Source organism: Topomyia yanbarensis, chromosome 1, assembly GCF_030247195.1.
Source record: "Topomyia yanbarensis strain Yona2022 chromosome 1, ASM3024719v1, whole genome shotgun sequence".
Classification (NCBI taxonomy): Eukaryota; Metazoa; Arthropoda; class Insecta; order Diptera; family Culicidae; genus Topomyia; species Topomyia yanbarensis.
This window is the reverse complement of record NC_080670.1, coordinates 179,734,680-179,748,066: the sequence shown is the minus strand read 5'-3', so window position 1 is coordinate 179,748,066 and position 13,387 is coordinate 179,734,680. Positions and strand designations below refer to the sequence as shown.

At 40.3% G+C, this 13,387-nt stretch overlaps 2 protein-coding genes across 4 annotated transcripts in view; one reads left to right on the top strand and one right to left on the bottom strand.

The window, feature by feature from the left end:
- LOC131683257 (low-density lipoprotein receptor-related protein 4) overlaps positions 1-7,349 on the bottom strand; it is a 110,456-nt gene extending 103,107 nt beyond the window's left edge. For all 3 annotated transcript variants that reach the window (XM_058965097.1, XM_058965089.1, XM_058965105.1), the window contains exon 1: positions 6,928-7,349. The gene's annotated coding sequence lies outside the window, so the exon portion shown is untranslated. The remainder of the gene's footprint in view (positions 1-6,927) is intronic.
- The window catches only part of LOC131683272 (gamma-aminobutyric acid receptor subunit alpha-6), a 221,155-nt gene that overhangs the window by 23,562 nt on the left and 184,206 nt on the right, over positions 1-13,387 (top strand). The window lies entirely within an intron of this gene.

Genomic DNA, 13,387 nt, shown 5'->3' with positions numbered 1-13,387 from the left:
GAAACCTGAAAGCAATCGTAGTCTGTTCTGGTCAGATAACAGCAGTCTAAAACAATCAGACCAATTTGGCATTCCCGCATCTGTGCACGCAGGTAAATGCAATGAATGTATATGCTATTTCGAGGTAGAAAGTACAGACGCAGCCCTCGCTGAAAACCCACCTCCATTACAGGCGAACGCCACCACTATCGCCACTCGTTTTTCTACCGCTTTTCCGTCAGATTATTAATTGCAGGAACATCTTAGTATCTACTATCAGAACGTGGGAGAACTAAGTACAAAAATTGACGAGTTGTTCGCAACTGTTTCAAATGCCGAATATGATCTTATTGTTCTGACCGAAATGTGGCTGAATGATCAAATCAGTTCATTACACGGTTTACCGCAACGATCGCGACACAGAGAATACAGAGAAAAATGTGGTGGCGGTGTGTTTATCGCAGTTTCCAACCGACTCTCGTCCACAACCATAAAACTCATAGTAGCGATCTCCATCAACTGTGTGTAGCAAATTCCAATTCCGCAAGTGATGTAGATATTATTCAGAAGCACATAGACTCGGCACTTGACATCGCAGCTTCCATTCAACCCAGCACGACTCATCTACTATTTGGTGATTATGGTGATTATAATCAACTTTGGAAGAGTACCCCCTCCAGGTATGCCAACCCAGATCCCTTACTGGATGCCTAACTCGACGGAGTGTATGTATGGAACATGCTACAAATGTGTACAGTAAATAACAGACGAAATTGTACCCTGGACCTCCTAATTGTAAATGAAGAATCTTTAATAAACCCCGTTGTTCTAAAAGTTCTTGAGTCGTTAGCTGCTTGTGACGCACATCCACCCGCTCTTCTAGTAACGCAAATTAGTCGCCAGTTCGTCCTTTATGACGAAATGCTGGATGTCAGGGAGTTCAATTTCTCGGAGGTGAATTTCATTAGGCTTCAAAACTCACTAGGTGGTAATTGACTGGGAGTTTTGTCGAATCATTCAATCGATGTGTATGTGACCGTAGAACAACTTTCACTAGTCCTGAAACAGCTTTTCAGAATACATGTTCTCGCACTCCGTCCATGACCAATAACCAGCATTCTCTAGCGCTTCGGTAGTTACAGTTACAGAACATATAATCGCTTCCTCTATTCCAGACACGTAGCACATACTCAATCGAGCCCGAAAACAAATCCAAAACAGTTTTGGATTTTCGTTAAGGGGAAACGTAAGAAAATGTGCTTCCTTCCAATATTTTTCTCGCAAATGAAACAAGCTGCATCTGTGACCTATTTGCGAAACATTTCTCGAGTGTGTTTAAAAAAGTTTCGGCTAATTCAACCTAGATGTAATATGGCCTTCAGAATGTGTAATCAATTTTGGAAATATTCAACGAAGACATTCTAGCCGCCATAAAACAGCTAAAGTCTTCAACATCTACGTCTTCGAGCCTAATTTTCAACCTATCACTGTAGCAATCAGCATTTCCGTGTTGGAAAAAATCAGTTATGTTTCCAGTTTTAAACAAAGTGGTAAGCAAACTGTAGCGAACTATCGTGACATAACCTCACTCTGCACTGGACCAAAGTTATTAAAGAACTTAGTAGGAAACGTGCTGTTTCGTTAGACCAAAGCATATACATTAGAGGGACACAAAAGTGACCCCTATCGGCCCACCCCTGTATCGATCCCTAGTCTCGCCAGGAGTACTTGATCCAAATTTGAAGCAAATCGGACAAGTATAGCTACCGGACCAACGTTCCTGAAGTTTGTATGGGATTTTTCGACAATTTATATAGCGAAAACCCACCAGCTCGCATTTTCACCGTTAGATGGCACTGTATGCATCGTATTATCACTGTAAGTGAAAATAAGAAAGATAATTTAATTGTCTACAATTTTGTCAAAGACTGCTAGTCAATCCGGCTTTCTTAAAAAAAGTTATTAAACTTTTAACGAAGTGATGTCTGAGTCAGTTTTGCATGGGGCCTGGCAGTGCATGGTTGTGTACCAGTACTCGATTCCCACGAACTATACATTTTTGTGAAATAATCGTTAGGTTTAGCTCAATAATATGTTCAGAAGAATTATATTACATAATAAGAGTTACGTTTCAGTTAAAAATTTTTAGTTCCACCTGTGACCGCATAGAGGGCGCCAACACTAACTTTTTATAGAAGAGAGATAATATATCGAGATGTTCAGAAGAATTATTGAAAAATGCCTGTTCTACAACTTTGTGGAAGACACCTAATTTCTATCTCTTTCCGTTTAAAAGTTAGTATTGGCGCCCTCTATGCGGTCACAGGTAGAACTAAAATTTTCTAATCAAAACATAACTCGAAATATTTACTATAATTCTTCTGAACATATTATTGAGCTAAACCTAACGATTATTGCACAAAAATGTTTAGTTCATACGAATCGAGTACTGATACACAAACATGCGCTGTTAGGCCCCATGCAAAACTGACTCAGACATCACTTCGTTAAAAGTTTAATAACTTCTTTTATCGAAGCCGGATTGACATGCAGTTTTCGACAAAATTGTAGACAATTAAATTATCTTTCTTATTTTCACTTACAGTGATAATACGATGCATACAGTGCCACCTAGCGGCGAAAATTCCAGCTAGTGGGTTTTCTCCTTGTAAATTGTTGAAAAAACCCCTACAAACTTCAGGAACGTTGGTCCGGTAGCTAGAGTTGTCCGATTTGCTTAAAATTTGGGGCAAGTACTCCTGGTGGGACTAGGAATCGACTCAGGGGTGGGCCGATAGGGATAATTTTTTCCCTGTCACTCTAGTGTACAACGTTTGGACTGGCTTGTTTTTCTACACTGCGATTAAAGGTCTGACTAAACAAATACCCAGCGCGAACAACCGTGGACGGTTTCCCACTCCTTTGTGGGCAGAGAGTTCTCAGAATTGTATGCGAAAAGGTCCTTTGAGGACTTTTTGAACATCGGATCGCCCAAATTTTGCCGAATATACGCGACGTTAGAAACGCAAATGAAAACCTTGATGAAAACTGAAAAACGCGGTTATTGGCACCGGTTTGTCAACGGATTAACAAGAGAAACAATATTTTATCTGGTAGCTGCGCTCTACGTTGTGTACACGATTCAATCTTTGATCGGAATACACGGAACTAAGAATCCTTTATCGGCGACAACTGAATTCCACGTAGATTCACATTCAAATGATAGACGTTTCGCGATGAAATTATAATAATGTATATAAACGTAATAATTGTTCTTCAAACACACAAATTTATCTGACAGCAAAGATACTCGCGCTAAGAATTCTTTCCACAAAACGTATGGTTTTACATTTACCTACGACCATATCCACATCGTTACAGTTCCAAGTGGGCGCTTCGATCGATGGAGCACGGAAAGCACCCCTTGTTTTTCCTGGAAAAAATATGGGAGTTCACAGATTCTTTATGTTAAATTCGTTCTCGATTACCTGATACAAATATTAGTTTGAGTTCTTTCGCATTTAGTCATTTAGTCCAGGTAATGAGAAAAGTTGCACTTAGATTAGAATGGTAATGAGAAGACGGACACATTAAGACATTGGAAGGCATTAATGAAAAAGTTTAAGAATCCCAAATGCATCTTGGTTAAAAAGGAAGGAGGAAGGTCGTGACTTCCTTCGGGTGGTATCTCGTATAATGTACAATCATTATACGTTGAATGCGAACGTATTGGGGTCATAGAGAGCATTCTCTTCGCTTGTGCTGACGGCTATCGCGACATTAAACATGTTGTCTGGTCATGCGCCTAGTGTTCTAGCGACAGATCTCCATCCCTTCGGTCTGGTTCTAATCAGAGATGTGCTGGCTATTCTCCAAATTTATTATATCTTCTCTATTGGATGACTTGCTAATAGCTACCTACAAGTGTGATCCCAACAGTTCCCAGCCGAACCAAGGAGGCCAGTCGGGTTCATGATGTCCTGATAATAATCTTCCGTTTGCCACAAAGCTACAAGTTTAATTACTTTTTTCGCTGTCATTTTTGTCCGCCCTCTCCTTACTTTCTCCGATACGGTCTCTGCTTCTGATGTTGGAATCAATAATCTTTTGCCTTCCTTACAAAAAGTCTACTAATGTTTCTCCTTGTTTCAATTTTTAATCAAATGATGGTTCATGTTAAAAAATTACAAATTGTATATCTTGTCCTTAAAATATTTCTAACTTCCTCCCATAGTCTGGATAAAATTGTATTAATATTTTTTTTCTACCGATCTGAGCTATTTTTTATAAGATGTAGATGTGTCAAAATATATTCCCATGAGTATAATAAAAAAATCCAAATCTCAAAGAAATCCTAATTATTGTCCCATATTTTCAAGAAATTTAAATTGTAAAGCAAAGAAATTTCTGTAACTGAATAATAATATGAAAGTGTTTTATATCGAGAATTTAAGACGCAAGTTTTGTGAAGAAAGACACATACACGTGGTTAATCTCAGGTTTTGGTTTGTTCCAGACTTTCGAGTGGGTAATTCCCTTCTCGGTAATTTTCGAGTGGGTAGTACTACCCATACTACCCACGCTTTTCGCCGGCTCTAGTCCACACCCCAATTACTGTCAAAATGTGATTACACGACTAAAACCTTTGAAACAGCAGTGAAGTAACCAAAAGTGATCTTCTGGTGCCCTTGGCGGAGTAAAACTCGTTTATTTTGTTTTTTTTTTCAGTTTATCTTTCGAACAACAATTTATTGTCTATAAAGTTTATAAAGCAGATCAAGATTTCAGCGCACTACTATGGCTGGCGTCCTTGGCGGACTCCAACACGGCCATCAGTGCACTATGCGCCTGATCGTAAAGTTGCGGCATTTGTCAACGCTAGCAGCGTATTCAAAAAATATGAAGTTAAGTATTTGTAAGGCAATCCAGCCGGTAAGTAATGTATATCCCTGAAGAAAGACATCAGGTTTAAAGAATGAACAATTTTTTGAGAATGACGTTCCTTGAAGATGAAGCAAATACATTGATATTCCATCTGAAACAAGCAAATGACGTTACTGGTGGCAAGTATTTTACGAACGACTACCGCGTCTACATTCATGCTCACAAAGTTGAGATCGACGGTGTATTCACCGATTCAAGTTCGCTGTTTAAAGAAGCCCTTGCTTCAGTGAGCGAAGGTTTTAAATGGCAATCGCACAGGCCGGGACAAAATTGTATATCCCTTCAAACCTGTATCGGGTGATCTTTGGCTGGACTGCTATGCCTATTTGCGTATTGTTCGACAACGTTCTCCTGCCTATTCCACTATTTGTACCGCGCGTCGTGTATTGCACTAAATACAAGCTAATGTGTGATTGTAGCAATAAGGTAGGGTGTGGCAAGTGGACAGAAGCTGATTAAAATGGCTTTTGAATTGGGAATGCTGAAAAGTAAACATATTATGGGGAGAGTCCGCATGATCTATTTCCATGTTCCGCGTTCAAACAGTACCTGGAGAATGTGAAGCGTTCTCTTAAAAGACGCTTTAAGCACTGTCATCAAAAATCGATGATGTAGAACTTTACGGCAATTGAAACATAGCAACAATTTCTGTACATCCATCCACCCACATAAATAAACTGTCAAATCGCGGCCATTAGTCAATGAGAGAAATTTCGTGCACGTAGTTCGTAAATGATAAAACTGAAAGTCTTCTCAAAGTGCTAATCGAATTGTTTGAAACGCAGTATAATCGATATATTCAAATTATTTGCCGATTTGTTCCATGTTTTGCGATAACAATGATTATTTTAACTCTTTCTTGATTCAAATTCGATAAATGCAATAACTTGAAATATGTTTAAAAATTTCCGAGATAACATGATAAAATACGAACATTTTAAACTAGAACTATTGGAAAACATTCGATTTTTTATCAATTTCCTTCCTTTGTATTCTGTTCGGTATTTTTTGAAACAACCCAACCTTTAAAAATTACCGAACATTTTGAATTTAATTTAACTGCTTACTGTACGTCCAACTGTCTAAATTTCGGTAAAACTTACTGTATTATGCGAAATTTTATTTTTTTCTCATTTATCAAGCAAATCAATAATATATTTTGTTGGACAAGGGATTCGTCGTCAAACCAATTTTTCAGTTCCTAAATACATTTTGGTGCTGCACTTTCTGATGCCACAAACTTTAAAAAAGTCCATCAAACAGAACTACTCTAATTTTACGATTCTTTTCAAACCTTCCCCACATGATGATACCTTCGAGGCAGATTCGCACATCATCCGCTTTGCATCGATTGGAAGCTGCTGTGCCGAGCGACCGAGGTGCTAAAATGGCTGACTCTATTTGGAAGAATTTTTCTCAATGAACGAACGGAAAAACCCTGCAAGCACGCAGTGTTTATGTGTGTTTTCTATATGTATGTGTGTATGTGTGAGTGAATGTGTGATTAACGAGTCCGACCGAATGAGTGCTGTGCTGCTGGAACTGGCTATATTGGGACGAGACAGGATGGAACCTCTCCGAAGTGGCGATCTATAATTGCAAATGTGTACCAGTGTAGCCAGCCAGCTTACAACAAGCACACATTCACAGCTCGCGCTTGGCACCAGGCTGCACTACGCTACGAAGGACGACCTAGCATGCAACCTACGGGAAAAGCTTCATCAGCCTGCTTCGATCATCATCAGTGAGATGAGCGTCGTCAGCCTTGGGAGTAATTGAGAGAGCACTATCCCGCACGAGGGCGACACAGATCAAAAGAGCGAGAGAGAGAGAAAGAGAGATGAAAAACTGCAACAACAAAAAAAAACCTAATGGGTGTGTTTTTCCCAACCAGATATTAGATCGGAAAATTTGGTTGGAAAATTCCCAAACATCCATCTGACACGAAACAATGATCCGGAAGAATTGCATCCCGCAAATGGGTACAAATTGACGGAAGCCTACACTTTATCCGTTCCGCAGAGTCATTTTCGCACGTGGGCGTGATGTTGGCTCCTCTTCACTTTTTTCATCCATTTTTAAAATCCACTGAACGACCACTGCTGCTGATGGCGTGGTAGGGTGGAAAATTTTCAACACTGGGCTGGGCCATTTTGGGACCACATAATCCCTCCACCTTGGCCACGGCCAGCAGGTTTTTCACGTTTCCCGAACACTATTCACTACGGGTCGTCGATTTCACTTGATTTTTTAAGCATTCAACACGCGAGAAAAGATGGAGGAACTCCCTTTTTTTGCACTTGCACTGTAGTCTCTTTCAATCCCAGTTGAATTTTGGGTGGTGGGGTGAAATTGCGTTTCGCCCTCTACCGTGGATGCTGCGATGCTGTGGAAGGTTTTGCTTTTGCTTGTGCTTTTGAACGTGGCCGACTCCAGACTGACTGACTCTGGCTGGCTGAGATTCTGGTTAGAGCGTTTGGCAGGCAAGACGGTGAGTCGAGCTTTCGCCTCCCTTATGTGGTGCGTTGGAGCGGTTTTATCGCAGCATCCCCGTTTGGAGAGATGTGTGTTTCGCCCAACCAGCAGCGGGGAGAGTTGGCGAAATGGTTTTGAAATTGTTTTACAGGGTTGCTATGATTGGTAATAAAATCCATTCGTTTTGAAGTCATGCTGTTTCTTTAGTTAATAACTTTTCTCAGCAAATTTTCACAAACTTACAATGCTCCACGAATGTGTTCAGTAGAAGAATACCTTTAGAAATATATAGTGTTCTCATGTATTGATGGCTGAGGTGATTTTTTAAGAATTTATTTTCAATTTTAACCGATTTTCCATACGAATTTCCATATAAACTTTGGAATTTTTGGAGGGTCTGTAGACACAACCTATCGGTAAAAAAATTTGCACAATTACTAAGGGCCATAAAAGAAATCAGTAGAGCCTGGTGGAGCTAAAAATCAAAAATTGAACCAGTCTACTATCCAGTCTGGTTAACTAATTGTCTGAAATTTTATTTAGACAATAGATACACTTATGTGACATTTGCGAACCTTAACTCGACTGCTTTCGAATTTTCGACTGGGGTCCCGCAAGGCAGTCATCTAGGGCCTTTTATATTAGTTATATTCATTAACGACCTCTGCGAGCGAAACCAGTCTGGAAATCTGTTGTATGCCGACAACCTGAAGATCTCTCGAAAAATAAAATCTGCTGTAGACTGTGTAGTTCTCCACGTTGATATCGACTTAGTTCAACATTGGTGTAAGCTCAAGTTGGGCACAAATAAGTGCAAAGTAAACAGTTTTAGTCGGTATCACTCGATTTGTCATTTCGACTATAAAGTGGATGGCTACTGTCTGTAAATTGTGTGTTGTTAATTCAAGATCTTGGCCTTTCATTTGACAGCAAATTGAGGTTCAGTGACCATATCTCCACAGCAACTGCCAACACGTTTCCGGCTCTCGGTTTCTTACGTACGTCCAGACGTTTCAGACTTCAATGATCTGTATGCACTCAATACATTGTACTGTTCTCTGATACGAAGCACCCTAGAAGATTCTTTCCAAATTTGGAAACCACACTACGCAACTCAACGTGATCGAATCGAGAGAAGGCAAAGCTTTTTTACGTTTTGCCCTTAGAAATCTACAATGGCGTGACCCAGTACGTTTGCTCTCGTACTCCGATCGATTCAAGCTGTTAAACTTACAGATTCTTGAACAGCGATGGGTTTTACTATAGAGGCTTTTAGTGTTTGACGTCATCACTGGAAATATCGATTGTTCTTATCTACTCCGGAAAGTATCGCCAATCGTAGCAACGCTGTTATGAACAGATATAATTTGCTCTCGTTATCTGTTGATTTGAAGCAGCCGTGGTCTAGCAAATACACTTCATGATTTGTTCATACTTGCATTTATATTCATGAGAAAGGCGGGGAAGTCGGACGGAGCAACCCAAGACGAATACAGATGGGCACATTTTTTTCTATGTATGAGTGAGGTTGCCGTTTTTGCCTTTCTCATATAGAAAGGTTATGCAATCACTCTGAAAAACGTCAACCTAATCCCGGCCCAGAGGGCCGAGTGTCATATCCCATTCGACTCAGTTCGTCGAGATCGGAAAAAGTCTGTATGTGTGTGTATGTATGTATGTGTGCATGTGTGTGTGTGTGTATGTGTGTGTATGTGTGTGTATGTGTGTGTGTATGTATGTGTCAAATAATGTCACTCATTTTTCTCAGAGATGGCTGGACCGATTTGCCCAAACTTAGTCTCAAATGAAAGGTGCAACCTTCCCATCGGCTGCTATTGAATTTTGGATCGATCGGAATTCTGGTTCCGGAATTACGGGTTTCAGAGTGCGGCCACACAGAAATTTCTCATATAAACTATAGGAAAAATTAAAAATAGAATTTTTATTTTTGATGCTAAATGTGTTCAAGGTGCAAACGTCGAGATTTGATGCAAACTCGAAAAAAAATTTGACGACGATTCACTTTTTTGGATTTTGGCACATTTTTGCCTTTCTCATATAGAAAGGTTATGCAATCACTCTGAAAAACGTCAACCTAATCCCGGCCAATTTTTTTTTTTCGACTCGCGTAAGGTTTCTGGATTTTAATAGAGGCATAGTTGATGGTTTACGGAGAGGGGTTACACCCCCCCCCCCTCTACTGTTCACTCCCCTTCTTTAAAAATCTCTTTAAATCACCCCTCAGACCACCACCCCTTCCAGCCCTCATACCCCTCCCTTTCAACCCCATCATCTTTAAACCACCACTATATCACAAAGCATACCAATTTAAGCTGGGGAGTCGTTCGTTCATGGGACTTTCGCCCTCCTCACATACCCACCCCCGCATGACAAAATGAGTTAGCAAGCAGATAACATTGAACTAATGCTGATTAGGCTAATGGAGTATGATATTTTTTTGTTTCAAGTGTTCCACCGTCGACACGTAGCTCATCAAGTTCGTGGCTGGCATGCCATTGTGTATAAGTGCAAAGTGTACTAAGAATGTACTGGACATTTCCACAATTATGTTGAACATAAAAAGCTTCCGTGCCATAGTTTAGAGAAATGAGAAAGGCACAATTGCACCGCTAGGTGGATTAAAACAGGTTTTTCTTAGATGAAGCCGATAAAACAGGAGTATATGAAAAAGAAAAGCATAAACAAATGACGTAGTGTTGATATAGGTTTTGTTTCGGTTCGGTCATAATTATTTTTATCAGTAGTTTCGAAACAAAAAGTATCCATAAGTGTTCAAATCAGAAGAACCGAGATGGAGCTCGGCCTTTTCTCTCTTTCCATCATGCGCCAAAGAATCAGGATATTCGTCCGGATGTTTATGTTTACTTCCAGAGGCCCGGCGGCCATGCCTTATTTTGCAAGTATAAAACTAATACACATACGGAGTTCCACAGGGGAGTCATCTCGGACCTTTTATTTTCCTTCTTTATCTAAACGATGTTCACACTAGTATTGAGGTCCCTAAACTTTCTTATTTGTATTTGTATAAAAAAGTCCAACTGCCAATTTGTCTTAATGAACTATACTAAACTAAGGTAAACTAAACATAATTAAAATAGTGACAATACACGACGACGAAACTGCGAAAAGTTCATGACGAAGTCAAAAATTTCAGCAAACAGCGACGACTCATTGCTAAAATTGGACTATTGGTAGCGTAGTTAGTGCTGCGCATTTCAGAATGCAGCAGGGTTCGAGGGCGAAGAGAACGGGTAGGCGCGTAGAGGTTGATTTGCGCTAGTAGCTCCGGATCATCATATTCAGCCAGTAAAATCTTTGACACGAAGGTAGCTTGCGCTGCATGTCTCCGGCGTGTTAAAGTATTAAGCATAAGCATAAGCATAAGCATAAGAGATCGCCCGTAGTTGCTACTCCGTTATTGACCAGAACCAAATTAGGTTGCAAAATGTTCATTGGAACAACATGTTTGGGAATAACATGATGAGCCACATTGTACAAACTATTCTGATCCCTGCATGCTGATCAATACCGACGCCGGCCACGTCCGAATGCAGATCTTCTGGGAAAGGAAGGAATGTTAGTCCGATACATGTTGCTACTAGAGACCGAGGAATCCTCTGCATCTCCACATGTATCACGGGAATGGGAGAGTTGTTAGTAAGTGTGCCAATAGCGTTATCATGTAATAATTGCTCTGGGCAGCCGGCTGCCGAGAATTTGGGAAATTTATCATTTGTTGTATTAATACGATTAGCAAAATAAGCAACTTGAACTCCTAAAGCCGGCTATAAGGAGCACTGCTTATATTTCTTAATAATATTCAATCACTCGACGAATTTTTTCGTGGTTTCTATCGTGTCGGTGCTGATTTTACCCGGCGATCGTGTGAATAAAATGAGGAATCTTATACAGAAGGTTCATCAGACTCTTCCATAGGTGTCGCGAAGTTGGTGTTCTAGGATTCGCTTCATGCAAGCGATGCGACCTGTACATAGTTTATTAGGTAGTAGTTTAGTAAGTTTTCGAGAACACGATCGCTCGAAAAAGATCTTGTTTAGTTTTTGGTTCTTTTTAAACTCTGGGTAGCCGGCTACCGAGAGTATCCTGTTTTCTGAACAAAAGCAATTTCAACTCCACACAGCCGATCGTGGGGGTATTGCCTAGAAAAGCTAATCTTATCTGCATAATAGGCCGGATCACTATTTATTGCGACATTATTTAGACTAATTTCGCTATACTTTCTCCACAATATATTTTTTGGGTTGCAAACTACCGAGTGATAACACGTTATACACACAAAGAGTTATGATAGCTCGAGATGTTATAAATCAACGAAAGTATTTCCTATTTCTAATATCGGATTGTTTGCGAAATACACGTATACGAACAATTATATCGAACATTAAAGGGAAATACAGAGGATCGTTAACCTGATGCACGGGCTTGCCACCAATAACGGAACATGAAATTAGATTCATTACAACAGACGCGGCGAATTTTCAGTACGTATTGACTCGCGATCATCGATACTAGTCAAATTAAAGTCTTATTGGAGCTGATTTCCCAACAACTATTCATTTTTACGGTGTTGTTTTCTCCGCTAGATCTGTTCGCACCCTCTCATTCTGCTACTATTGGCAGAAGGCTGATAGCTCCCAGTCGTCGCCGGTCTAAGGACCAAATGCCATTAATAAACTTAGACTCGCCTGGAGGCATGAGATAGAATTGAAATCTAACCAATGAACATGACAGCAAAACACTTATTCTTCGTGCTGACATAACTGAAGATAATTGCTTACCGGTCCCCGATTCCTCTCGCGAATTGTCAATTCTCAAACCTCATACATGATTGAAGTCGTCATTCCACTCAAACAAGGCCATGTGTTTTCCCTAAGCACATTGAATGCTCTTTGGATCAGTTTCCCCGTTGGTAAAACAAACCCTAAAGAAACATAGAAATTAGTTTGCTCAGTCCAAAGAAAAGTTTGCTGACCGGCAGATACGTGTTACCTTACAGTGCCATCACATCAACGAACACTCAAAATTTACATGCGACAAAATATCTGCAATCCCGAATATTAAAGAATCAAAACCTCTACTCATTCGCAAAAAAATAAGAAAGTAAAAAAAACAGTTGAATATCCAAGGCGGCTCCAAAGATGAATGACGCCTATGAAACATCCAATAAAAATAGGTGACAAGGAACACGGACGAAATTAGCTGAGCACCGACTGGCTGGTTTGCCACCTATTTTTCGGGCGAAGAATTTTGGGGCGATACCTGGTAGTCGCTAGTCGCTGGTGAAACGCCAATTATTTGAATATGCTAATTTTTCTTATTGCCGTATCTTTTTTCACTTTTCGGATTGAATTTTTTTCTCTGAAAAACCATTTTTCACTATTTTTAGAATATACACTGTGTTTCTAGATGTTTTCTGTGCACTTTTATTGTCCTTGCATCGGGAATCGACGGCCCGTAATGCGAGGAAAAGATATTTTTTCATTTGCCGGAATTCGATTTTCGCAGACTGTCACCACTCGCGTCACTCAAAAATATGCCGAAAATGCTTTTATAAGCCACTTCACCTTGTATAATCGTTAAATTGCACCCTTATTACTCTTTCGATATCCGGGAGGCAGTAAACTGCGCCGAAAATAATGAAAATTAACCGACTCGTAGGGAGCTCTACATGAGTCAACCGCTCGCGACGAAGATACACACTCGAATCTCTCCGGCGTGTTAAAGTATTAAGTCCTAAAAGACGACAACGGTCCTCGTACGGTGGCAGGTTTAATGGATCGTTCCACGGCAATTCACGTAACGCATATCGTATGAATTTACGCTGGACTGCTTCGATCCTCAGGCTCCACGTAGCTTGATACGGGCACCAAACGACGTTTGCAAATTCCAACTGCGGGCGCACCAATGAGCAATAAAGAGCCTTGAAGCATACAGGATCCCGAAATTC